A 13080-nucleotide genomic window follows, 5' to 3' on the forward strand; every position below is an offset into this window, starting at 1 on the left:
AATCCAGAGGAGCTGCTGAAAATGGAGCACACTGTGTTAAGGACCAAGCACTCTGTGTAAGTACAGGGAATTCCCCATAGTGCCATTAGCTAAGCCTGAAAAATGAAACAAGACCAAAAAGGGGTAGGTAATGCCTGGCTGTTAAAGCCAGTCAGTGGCAATTTAAGAGCAAAGCTCCCAACTCCTAATTCCCAGCCTAAGATTTAATTAATGTCAACTACAAAAGCTTTCAGACTGCTTTTACAATCTAACCAACAAGAACTTCGAACACAGGTTATTATATTTGCAGAAATGACCTGAAGCCCCACTCTTCAGCATCCCAAATGCCCAAGAGTCAAACTGAAATCAGTCTCCAGGAGCTATGACTCCTTGAAACAGGATATTGCTGGCCTTTGCTGCTAAACAGCAAATTTTTTCTTGTGTGAACTTCTCATTTAAGCATCTATTTTGGGATTAAGGAATGCAAATAAAGAAAAAGACCATCCTCAGTGAAACTACAAGTCATTCATGATTAACAAGTGCATTATAACCCAAGAGTGGAATGACAGAAAATATTTTATATTTTAATGCGCATCTTGCTTCCTTGAAGACTGCCAAACTTCAGCTAAGTTTAACACAGATTTTTAGGAGAGGAGCTTCATGCCTTTTAATTGCATGCCTTTCAAAATGCATTTGGGTGTTTTTTAAAGTTTCTGGCATTTTTAAAATATATGCCTTTTTCTTTTTTGATTTTTGTTCTTGTTATATGATAGAAATTGTAATCAAGCAAACATTATAGCAGAGGAATAATTTCATACATCTGCTACTCTGCCAAACTCTCCCACACAGTATTTTGATCCAAATTCTGCTGATGAAATACTTCTGCACACCCTCACAGATTCAGTTTGGCTCACACCTTTAAGTGGAGACAAATATTGGTGGGGAGGTAGAAGAGAGAAACTGCTAAGCTTCCATTTATCTTCCTAAACATAGCACTCAGATCTCCTAAATCACTGAGCTTCACAGAAAAGATAAGATTCCTGCTGCTAAGCAGCCCAAATATTTTCCCATCCTCTCCTGAAGATGGACAATTGAAGTGCTTACTATGAGACTCAAAAGTGATGAAAAGGATGTATTTACAGTCATACACACCAACTCCTGAAAACACAAGGCAGTGTGACTGCACGGCTCAGGGTCTGCTATTTGCAGCATTCCTTGATGCTGAGAATATTTGCATTTAGAGAATTATTAAAGAGATGTATTAATATAAAAGTAAAAAAATCCCAAAAACTGAAAATATGCAGAACTGTTAAAGTGCCTGAGGGAAGGCCAGGATACAGAGGAGGAAAACTTGCCAGAAATGACCCTAAATTTTAGTGTTCTCTACTAGTTTAAGAAAAAAAAAAGCCTTTAGTTATTTAACAGCAAGCATTTACTTTGTCCAATGAAATCAGAGCCTGTAACCCTAAAGAAACAGGGCTCAGAAAGGATGAGGTCAGTCTAATGGTTGTTTTTTTTTTAAACACAAGGCAACTGGATGTTCTGAAATCTATGCAGGAATTTGCAAGAAAAGAGTGAGATAGTTGTAAATGAAAGTTATATTATTATAACTAAACTCAGTTATATTATTATAACAAATGTAAAATATACCCTGGGCTCATTCACTACTTTGAAATATAAGTCTATGGCAGGGTTATCACAGTAAACAAATAAAAACTAAGAACTGCCCCAATGTCTACATCATACCATAGAAAATTAGTCATTAAATTGCAATATTCTTTTAGACATGCACAGTGTAGAATGAAAACTGCAGGAATCTTAACTGTGTCAATATTTACCACAAAGACCACTTAACAAGTTGGACTTGCTTTCAAGAAAGCAAACAGTGAACATTTGGAAACAGTGTTGTCTTTTTTTCTCCCTGTAGAAGAAGCATCTGGTTTTGGCAAGGAAGGATAACCACAGTGAGACACAGCCCTCTTGCAGACACTCCTTAAGGAGCAGTGTGAATATAGCATGGAATGAGGACACTTTACTCTCCCACCAAATACAAAAATCCCATCAAACCTTCTTTCAAATGGAATTCTGGGGAATAGCACAGTGCCAAAACCATTCTGTTTTAACAAAACAATAATTCTGGCCTTCATTTAAGAGTAAAAAACCAGTTTAGAAATACTCTTTAAGGCGTGAAGGAAAACAGTTATAAAAGGGCTTGGGGGGGACTCAAAAAGTTTCTTTTGAAATGGCCAGGAGGAGTTTGGTGAACTTCAACTAAACAGAACCTTTCCTAATTTTCTCCTAGAAAATACTTTGTGCAAACTGACATCCTCAAAATCTTTCATCTAGATATTGCTGACTAGGAAGACACTTCCTCACACCCTGAACTTAAACACTGGGGCTGGCAGGATGTTCACTGATGCAATTACTATAAAGAAGTGCAAAGGCATGACCAGTTTAAGAGGAGGCTGAAATCTTCCTCCTGTCAGTCCTGTATTGGGGGAAAGCAGGGGGAAAGGGTAACCAATACCTGGGACTGTCCAGAAGGAGACAGGGAGAATTTTGCCTTTCCAATTTACCAAATGGCAAGGCTTTAATTACATTTCTTCACACAGTCTGCATGTTTCTCACTCTTTTCCCCTAAGTACAAATGGGTAACATTTTCTTACTATAAAGGAAGATATTGCCCTGCACATACAAGACTGCAGATGGATAGGACTGGTCGAGATGCAAAGATTAATTATATGTGCTCCACTCAGATAAAAGATGTGAAATTCAGCTTCACAATTCATCCTCTCCTTACTAAAGGCAAAACCTCTGGAAATCCAGCACCAAGAGCACAGGCTGTCCCCCACCAACCCTTCTCAGTGTGACACACTGCTACATTCAGACTACCACAGTTGGCCACTGCATACCTTAAGCACATGCACCTGTTTACCCCTCACCATCAGAAACCAGGATCTTCTACAGGTAAAAACCACGTTGGGAAAATATCCCTTCTCAGATGGTAAGAATCTGTTTTATGACCAGGCACCACAACAAAAACAGCCTCAAAGAGATGTAAAACTACACCCAGTGTAATTTTTTTCAAAAGAGTTATTTTACTCTAAGCTACATACAACTCTAGACACTCAGCAATACATTGAGAAACAGTCCAAAACCAAAGTGGTTCTTCCTTACCAGTTTCCCAAAAGCTGATTGTCACTTCCAGGATCAAGATAAGGAGGACAAAAAGATCTTTATTACTGGATGTTTCATTTTTCAACTCTGTTTTATTTGATATGAGAGCTGCAGCTGAAAATGGGGCAGGGTCATCACTAGACAAGAATCTTCACATACAGGGCACTGCTAATTGCAGAGCTTTCTCACTCTTTCCCCGCTGCCCTTCCCCACAAGCCATTACAAGTCCCACCAAGTCAGTGTTGCTAAACTTGTGTAATAACTCACCGTCACATCTTTTCCATGCCAGAAAACAGAAACGTCTCTCCCAAGTAAAAATGGATCTAAAGCCTTTGCTAGGCTACGGCATTCTTAAATCCTGCTGTTCTCTCTGCCTCTCAAGCCAAGCCCACAGAGCTCTGAAGTCCTTTGTGCTTTCATCATTAGACAGATCCACTTGTTCCCTTTACCTCATTTTTAAAAATACATTTTTTTCCCTTTTCATCTTTACCTTAAGTCTTCTCTTTTCATTTTAGAAATGCTCCCTTGTCCAGGCTACTCCATTGTGGATTCTGACTCAAATGAAATATTTATGGCTCTAAATATTCTCTAACATCCAGCACCACAGGCCACATCCATGGCTGTAGACTTTCCACTAGGCTTGTTACATTAAGGCTGTGTAAGCTTCAGATCACAGATTCCCAGTCTCTTTGTAGTCAGAGCTTGGTTGACATGGCTGGAAATTATGTCTGCCACTGGGGTAAGCTCTTCCTCCTATGCTCTGATAGTGCAGGGCTGCAAACAGCTCCTAACTCCCCACTCCCTCCAGAGCAGCCTCTCCTCTTGTACTCTTTGCAGCACTGAGGCTTCTCTAAGATGTCCAGCTGATGTCCAGAGCTAGGCACAGGTTCTGCTGTGCATTCCTTCTTCCAAAGGAATGACATCCTCTTAGGAGCCATGCTTTTACACAGTTGTGATACAAACAGCAAAATTCCTGCCAGACCTATAACCCTACCTCAAAATTAATATTTTCTATTATGCATCATAGAAACCTAACACCTGGTGAGTCATCCTGAACAGGACTAGCCCCCCAAAAGGGTGGGCAGCACTTCATGGATATGTCACAGAGCACTACGAGAGTGGTCTTAAGAATTTGAAAGCAAATGTTAAAAAGTTTAAACTGTTCTTGAATATAAAAACATATCTCTCCTGGCAACAGAGCTATTTTTAATGGTTTAACTAGTGATCTCATTCATGGGTGCAAACCACTGATACACACACCATGTAAATACTTTTTGAAGCAATTTTGGCAGGTATTTTCAAAGAACCTGCAGGACTTTTGATTCAATAGACCAGCTCCCTCAAAGAGCAGCACTAACTTTCATTTTTGTCACATCTAGGATCAGTAGAAAACTAGGCATTATTCCTATCAGAGTTTCAGCAGTGTCATGGTTTGATCACAGCCAACAACTGAATATCACACATCCACTTGCTTGTCTTCCTCCACTCTGGTGGAGGTAAAAAAAAAGAGGCTAAAGCAGGTGGGTTTAGACAAGCACTGTTTGGTAATTGAAATGAAGATAATAATAATAATAGTAATAATAATAGTAATATTAATAATAATAACAATTATAATAATAGTGGAGATAGGTAAAGGAGAGAGAGAAATAAAGCTAAAGAAACAAAAGTTATGCACAGTACAGATGCTCACCACCTGCTGATCAATCCAGGACATCCAGGACAGCTTGACCCCAACAGTGAGGTAGAAACACTGGCCAACTGCTCCCAATTTATACGGTGAGCATGGTGGAATATCCCTATGGATAGTTCAGGTCAGCTGTCCTGGATATGTTCCTTCCCAACTTCTTGTACACCTGCTCACTGGCAGAGCATGGGAAACTGCAGAGCCCATGGCTTGGGGTAAGCACTGCCAAGCAACAACCAAAACTTCAGTGTGTCATCTATGTTATTCTCATACTAAATCCCAAACACAGCACTATACCAGCTACCAGGGAGAAAAATACCTCTGTCCCAGCAGAATCCAGGACAAACAGGAAAAACACCCTTTTGGCTTAATCTTATAAATAATCCATCATTTTCCATGGGAGAAAATAATTATGAAGCATAAAACTGCTGAAGAAAGACACTCCACACATCAGGAATGAACAATTTCCAAAGATGTGCCATTTGGAATAAAAAAACAGTGGCTTAAATCCCTCACTTAAAAAAAAAGTCTCTTTGTCCTTTCTTGTCTTCAAAACCAGCTGTAAATATTTGCTAAATGTCACTGATAATCTCACTGGAAGTCCTCACCAGAATTTTCCTTGACTAGATAACAGCACACCATCTGAGAATGAGAAAGCAGGATGGCCTGCCACCCACTCTTCTGAAAGCCAGTCCTGTACTCATTCCAGACCCTTTGCAACATAGCCAATCCTTTTGCTTTGACCTTCATAGCAAAGGCCTCTGATTTGGACTAAGCCAACATTTTAATGCAGCATTTCATGAAAAAGACACTCTGGGAAGAGTCAGAATTTCAGGTGAAAACATCACTGTCTAATTGTTTATTTGTATTTCAATTTTTTTTTCTTTCAGGTGTGATTCTGAGAGATTCAGGACCTCTAGATCAAAGGAAGTACACAGTACCTTATCATTTAAACACAATTTTTGGGGTACTGCAGCTCTTTTGGCCATACCCTGTCACGGTGCTCTTTCCCCCTTTCATCATGCCTTTCTCTAAGAAAGAAGGGGAGGAAAAGTGCAGCATCTCAGTTTCCCAGAACTCACTTGTCTAACATAAATTCAGAAACAGCTGACAAGCAGTTGAATGACAGACTTGTGCCAAAGCAGTTTCTTAGAAGGGACAAGATCTTATTGGATTTTTTGCAAGACAAAACAGCCTGTCTTTACCTTACAGCAGTATGGCTACTGCACATAAATTAGTGGTACTTGTTGATGCTTTGGCACCTGAAGGGGAAAGTTGTTGCTCAGGCAATTTACAATAAGTCTCCTATTTCAATACCACTTCACAAGGTCTCTCTTATTTATTGGGTTGCCACCACCAAGTTTATTGCCTAAATCAATTTTTATTAATACTCAAGGAAACAACACAAAATCAAATAGAAATACCTTGTGGGAAACCCCAAGCCACTGATGTGAAAAATAATTTAAAGTTATTAGCTAAATCACCTTAATAGACAGCCCCCCCAAACTGAAAATTCATAGGCTGATACAATTTACATATCCACTGATGCAAAGGAATTATATGTAGTGTACATGGATTTAAAACATTGCTTTATATGGGAGCAAATGTTTATTTTCTTCTACTTGAAAAAGCTAGAACCAAGACCTTGTGCCATACCCAGTATCTAAGCATCTATTTCCCCTTTTAAAGGTTCTAACTTGTCATGTAATTAGGAAAACAATTATTGTTGCACTGTGGCCTTGCACACAGCAAATTCAGCATATCAAGCTGCTGATGGTGTGTGTGGAGGGCAAAAGCAACAGCATCTCACTTTTCTGGCCAAAGCCCTTTCTGGCTTCAGCTTCTCCTAAATGCAACGTTCCAAGGAGCCAAAGATCCTGTGGAAAAACTGGTCCTGAGTGGCAGGTTTTGCCAGCCCTTCCCATGCTGACTAGAGACGTTCACTCCAAATTTCATGTCCTCACTCTCCTCAGTGGCTGCTTCCCCCTAGCAGCACACACCTCTCCTAGGTGCCAACAATCTTGTACCCTGCTTTTTAGTGCAGCAGCTTTCTGCTGAGGACATCTGCATATGTGAAGGAAGGGCTGCTATGAACATAGCCCATCTCTGGTGAGGTTTGGCGGGATTCACAGCCCTCACAAACCAACTTGGAGCTGAAGAATTCTCCAAACTCCTGTGTGTGTGTAAGAATCAAATCTCTTTTGAAAGGTGGTTGCCAGGGGTTAAAGGTTGGATTCACTTTGCATTCTTTGCTTTTTTACTGTATTGATGCAGATTTTGTATATAATTTTGTTTTCGTATAGAACAAAACAGGCTTGTTTGCTTTAAAAAAAAGAACACACAATGTGCTTGTGTAAGTCAGGCCATGAGTCAAGCATTCAGAGAGCAGCATAATAAAAATCAGGTGCTATGAGAAGCTTCCAAACTTTTCACAAAAGCACCAGCAATAATTTATTTGTAACTACAGTTCATCCCACCTAGCTTGGGTACTAGGCACTAAATAGGCATTAAATTGAGCACTTTCTCTTATCCTCTTTGTCACAGTGGTTGTTCTCATACTCTGAAAGGTCCAGTTCTGTTTTTGTTTTTTGAATAGAACAGAGGAAAGGACCACAGACAAACAGGAGTTTTGAGCACTGTCTGCTAATCTTGGCTGGGAGAAATGGAGGATAAAGAGGCACAGGATACTCTGGAACTGCCCCTCCATATGAGTCCTGGAGCCCCTAAGAGATTAACAAAATCAAGAGTACAATTTATAAATGCTGAAATATTCTGTTATCACTGCAAAATAATGAAGTAAAAGACCCCTGTGCTCTGTGAACTTTCTGTTGATGCATTTCAACTCTTTCCCTGACTTGAGATCAATGGTGCTAAAATGCTGCAATTTCCTGAGACATTCAGATCCTTTTGTCATTGCTGTACTTTTGACATTGCTTTATTTTTGATATTGAACTGAAATCACAAAACTTCACTTTGCAGCTCTGCTGAGCTCCTTCTAGTTTACATGGAGAGAAACAAAAGTAAAAAACTGACCTCATTTGAGTGCCTAACTCAAGAGCTGAGCTCCTCTAAACATCTGGTTCTCAATGCCTGTCCAGAACTCTTTCCAGTAAGATCTTAGTAAAATAGGCGACATTGCTTTCACTTAAGTTTAAACACCTGAGCCTGTCACCTGACAACCACTGTGATAGAACCAAACAGATCATTCTCCAAAGGCAGTTCAGTGATTTTAAAGAGGATTTCAGCCAGTAGTTTGGATTATTTAAGCATCCAAACGTTAGTGCACATAGACCCCTCCCTTGGGGTAGATTAAGACAGTGGGGCTTCTCTGAAAGATGAAGATTGAAGTCATAATTACAAGACTTTCACCTTTGAAATCAAGAGTTTCCCAATGCTCAGTAGTCCACCACAGGGAAATTGGGAAGACAGAGGACAAAGTCTATCCAGAGGACAACACAGCAGCTCCCACAGAGCACCTATGTGTTTGCCTGTCTAACAAGGACTGTCAGCAGCAAGCTATCAGAGAAATGCTGTCACAATAATGAGACAAGCAAACAGAGACAGAGGTCTTTTCCAGAAAGTAATCAGTTTTTAAAACAACACAACACTTTCTACTTCAGTTAACTTATACATTTACAAGCTGACGATGCTATAAATTTGAAGAGAACTGTCTTCCATCCTACTTTGATAAATAGATTGCAGACAGTATGACAGCCTTTTTAAATTAAGGACCTGACTTTCATCAAGAGAGATTTCACAGAAATATCCCCCTCAGCAAACTTAACCTGAACTTTCTCAACCATAGGCACAAAGCCATGCATCCATCCTTCAGGAAGTATTTGTTCTGTCCAAAACATTTTTTTTCTCCCTTTAGTAATTCCTGTCATAAAATCATTCTCTTGCTGGTGATGATTACATTTCAGCTATTACTTGTTTTTTTATTTTTGGGCCACAGTCCTTCGATTGCCCTGCACAGAGGAGCAATGTTTGCTGTAGATCCATTAGACAATGCATCAATACTATTTTGCTTCCTCAGATACGCACTTTGAGACAATAAAGGGTTATGAAATTACAGTTTATAGCTTTTAACCAGCAGAATCTTGATAGGTTTGCAAAGAACTCTTCAGTATGAAAATGGGAAACAGTACCACACCCCAAGAAGAGCTAGAACGAGCTAGATATATAATCCAACCAAATGGATGAGGTAACTTAGACATCAACAAATGTCACACTAATGTTATCCAGACATCAAAGTCTTAGGACCATAAGATGGCAAACACAGCAGTTCATATGGGGCATCTTCCACCTCCTCCCAAAGCATCCATCCATGCTCCAACATAAGCTCAAATGTTTTGAGAGAGATTAAAGTTGTGGGAGAGTTATTCCCACCATAAAGTACCTGAGCTGCCAGTCTCTTTCTTATTCTGCTTGAAATGCTGAAAGGTTTTGAATGTTTTAAGCAGAGCTGGACATCAAACCTTCATCTCCCCACATCCCCAACACACGGACTAGGTACTGGGCTGTCTGTTAATCAATAACTTTTGAACACAAGCTTCTCCAACCCCTTCAATCTCTTCTTGGACTTTTAAAATACAGGCAGAGAAATGTCTAGAAGGCACAGACAGCTGCTCATTCTGTGCCCATGTGGAATGAGAACTACCCTGGGAAACACAGAACTTACGATGTAAAGACTGTTTTGGGTACTTGTGGTATTCAGTGGGAGACTTGTGGCCTGCACACTGATTCAGCCACAGAAGGTCACTTAAAAAAATACTGATTGTTGAAATACTTGGAAGAATTTCTTCTTAGCCTCTTTGTGCTCTGGCTTGCTAGGAATAATGCAGAGAATAGCACTTTCCTGCCCTGCAGTGTGGTTTGCAAAGACAAAGAAACCTAGGTAGCTCAATGCTGTGTGTTAGAATACCCAAGATTGATTTGAAGAGTCAATCACTCCAAGCCTATTTTTCACCTAAAGCATCTGCTCTCAAAAGAAAAAAATGAGCTACATACATTTTACATCAGCTTGTGCATGAAGAAAGTCAGGGTTAGTGTATGGAGGCACTCCACACTGAAGCATACAAATTGGCTCACTGTGGGAGTAAGGGAGATGAAAATAACCCTCAGAGTTAAGGAATGACCCCAGGCCAGTCCAGTACAGGAAACGTCATCCAGTCTGCAAAAGTAACACCTGTACCTTCAAAAAGTGAAAGAATCCTTTTAGCAGCAGAAGCTAAAAATACATTCCCTGAATAACTCAAAGGTAAATGTATTTTGGAAGGGAAAATGGGGTAACTGAAGGGAACCCATGGAGGGCTGCGAGTCATCAGGTGTAATACCTGAGACTCTCTTCTAGGACCTCTCTGCATAAACAGTCTGAGATGTAGGGCATGTGGGAGGAAAATCTCTCATGAGGAAGCTCTAAATGAACTCCCCTGAGTACATGAAGAGAGACTTTGTAGATCAGTGAATTTATATCAAGTGCAGTTTTCTTTCATTCCTTCCCCTATAATTTGCAACTTGGATTTAGTTTGTAATTTGGAGGGTTTGGGCATGTTTTATGTCTTTTTATTTTCAGTTTCACCTTCCCCAGTCTGACTCAAAGAGAATTTTCTGATGTCTGGCCAGAATCAAGACAGGATGTAAACACGCTTAAAGTCAGGTATTAGTTCAACAGCAGCACACCTCTCCTGCACATTTCCCCCAAGTGTGAAAATATTAGCTGTGCAGTGACAGGAGAGGAGGAGTTGCCTGCCAGTGGTCAGAGGTGGATGGGAAAGCCCTCTGGTACAGGGCGAGGCAATCAGAACATATCTGAATCCCAGGGAACCATTTGCAACAGTGTGCAATGTTATTGAAAGATAAAGCCATCGGGCTTGCACAGTTGGGCCTTATAGAATCAATTTGCAGCTTACAAGCCTCAGCATTGTGGTTTCTGTCCTGCAGTGTGAGAATTTGTTTCTATCAGGCTTGCTACAAATTTTTAGCAGGAGTCCTAACTTGTCTCACCACAGTGTCAGTCACAAACAAGTTACTAGGGAACAGCAAGCCACTGCATGTCAAATTACCAAGTGTGCTTAGCCTCCCTCCATCCAGCTACTCTGAATGCTCCTGAACTTGCTAAGATACATTTGGCCAGTCATGCCTTAACTTGTAAGTATCCTCAAGACTTTTGTTGCAGCACTTCAGTCCCCAAAAAGCTCATCCAGCTTTAACACTGAGCCTAAACGTCAAGAATTATCCCTGCGCTCTTTCTGCTTCTAAATTATATTTGACACATGATGTTACAATTTTCAAGCTAAGTTGTTTCCTTTTGGCATTCACAAGTAGTCTTAAAGCTTCACAGTTAAATCTGTCATGGCGTGATCACATCCTAACAGAATCATCAGCTCAGAACCATCCTCTCCCAGTGGTAACTGAGTGGTATTCCTACAGCAGGGCAGCAGATTATTTAGAAGGAAAAGTGGAATTAAAGTATTTTTTGCTTCTTTAAATACAGCTCACCAGAGGGAAATGAAAAGCAGGCTGCTATGGCTGCAGTCAAGTGTTTGAAAGAAGAGTGGTGATACCCTAGTTTATGCAAGTTGTTTTGTCCTCTAAATTGTTCACAAAAAACTCTGTTTCATCTACATATGCTACTCTAATTATTTTACACAACAAAACTCTTGAATGAAATTATATCATGCACCAGAACCAGGTAACAATTGTATAGACTGAGTGGGGGAAGCAAGTTATGAGCACATGTACAAGTTAATAAATATGAAAATCTTTAAGAATTTTAAGCATTGTGGAAGTCCCAGTAGTCATATGCACACAGGCAAATAGGGCATAATCATAATCCTTCATGTACAGAGGAACTTACATGTCCTCTTTCACTTGTAAGAAACTAGTTTTGTATTAATTAGTGAGCTCTAATCAGTAGGTTCAAATATGCCAGTAACCTACTGCACAAATTTTGTGTCAACACATTAGAATTATTATTGCATTTGCACGAACATTGTCGCAGAGTTTTGATGGCTTTAATTGAGACATGCTTTTTTTTCTTTGATTATATTTTAACAAGATTTATGAATAAATACCACAGCAAGAAGCCTGCAACATCTGGATGAGTCTCGCTCAGAATCATTATGACAGCATTTATTTTATCAGAGTCACTGGAAAATACTCTTATCTCTGGTTACATGACAAGCAGCAAGAATTCTGTGTGTCTGGTGTGTAGGCTGATTGCTATCCCTTTAATAGTCTGCATTGTTAACAGTTGTGCAGCGTCAACTGTTCGAAAGCCTTTTTCCTTCATAATGGAATAAAAAAAGCTTTCCACCTGTCACCTCTGCAAATATCACCACTTCTCTCCCTTTCAGTAAAGATGCTTCTAGGAAGCTAAATTTCAGCATGGTCTTTTAGAGAGTGACCTTTGTAGAGATGCTGTCAGTCCTAGGTCAAGTGACATGTAAATATAATGGGAAAAGGTGTCACTGAAAGTAGTAATCACAGCCAGATAAATTAAAAATAGAGGGACATTAAAGCAGCCACCCAGTCTTCCCTTTAACAGCAGAAGCCCATAGAGAAATAAGAAAAAAACACAGAACAGTCCAATTTGTAATTCTCCTTAATTGTCAACAGACAAAATACGTTCTAAGATCATTGGATAAGATGAATATACTCAATTGTTTCCAAAAACATATTTCCTACAACATTCTACCATCAGCTTAGCATGTCTTTGCAATCAATGTCCAGGAGTAAAGTTACAGGATAAATGGTAACCAGACTTAAGAACACCCTACCAAGTGATGTCCAAGATGAGAGCAATGCAACTTAATATTTTTATAAAAAAAAAAAAAAAAAAGAACCAAAATAGCAAAAAAATGCCACAAGTGGCAACACTCACCATTTTTTTCCTATGACAATTTGAGGGATTTAATTTCTATTTGCAAATCTCAAAATCCACTCTAAAGAATGAGAATCTGTTGTGCGCTGACTGATGGAGGATCAGTGACCTTCTCTCTTGGCTAGGGAATTTTGCTGGTGAGGAACAAGATAAAAAAGCATGCATTAGGACTTTCTTCTGTGTACTCAGGCTCTGCAGCATCTTAGTACAATGCTTTTGGATTATTAACTCCATATAATCACACAATGAGAGATCTTCCCACAGTCATTGCTCTTTAGAACATATCAAGTCTTCCCAGCAAAATGAATTATCAGTGTTTAGGCATTCAGACCAAAAAAAAAAAAAAAACTATCTA

The 13080-nt window shown here is 39.6% G+C and overlaps 1 long non-coding RNA gene across 2 annotated transcripts in view; it reads right to left on the bottom strand.

Moving 5' to 3' along the window:
* Nucleotides 1–13080, bottom strand: part of LOC135447390 (uncharacterized) — a 127520-nt gene that overhangs the window by 43908 nt on the left and 70532 nt on the right. For both annotated transcript variants that reach the window (XR_010440087.1, XR_010440086.1), the window contains exon 2: nt 12726–12859. This is a non-coding gene — a long non-coding RNA (uncharacterized LOC135447390). The remainder of the gene's footprint in view (nt 1–12725; nt 12860–13080) is intronic.

This window comes from Zonotrichia leucophrys, chromosome 4 (assembly GCF_028769735.1).
Source record: "Zonotrichia leucophrys gambelii isolate GWCS_2022_RI chromosome 4, RI_Zleu_2.0, whole genome shotgun sequence".
Taxonomy (NCBI): Eukaryota; Metazoa; Chordata; class Aves; order Passeriformes; family Passerellidae; genus Zonotrichia; species Zonotrichia leucophrys.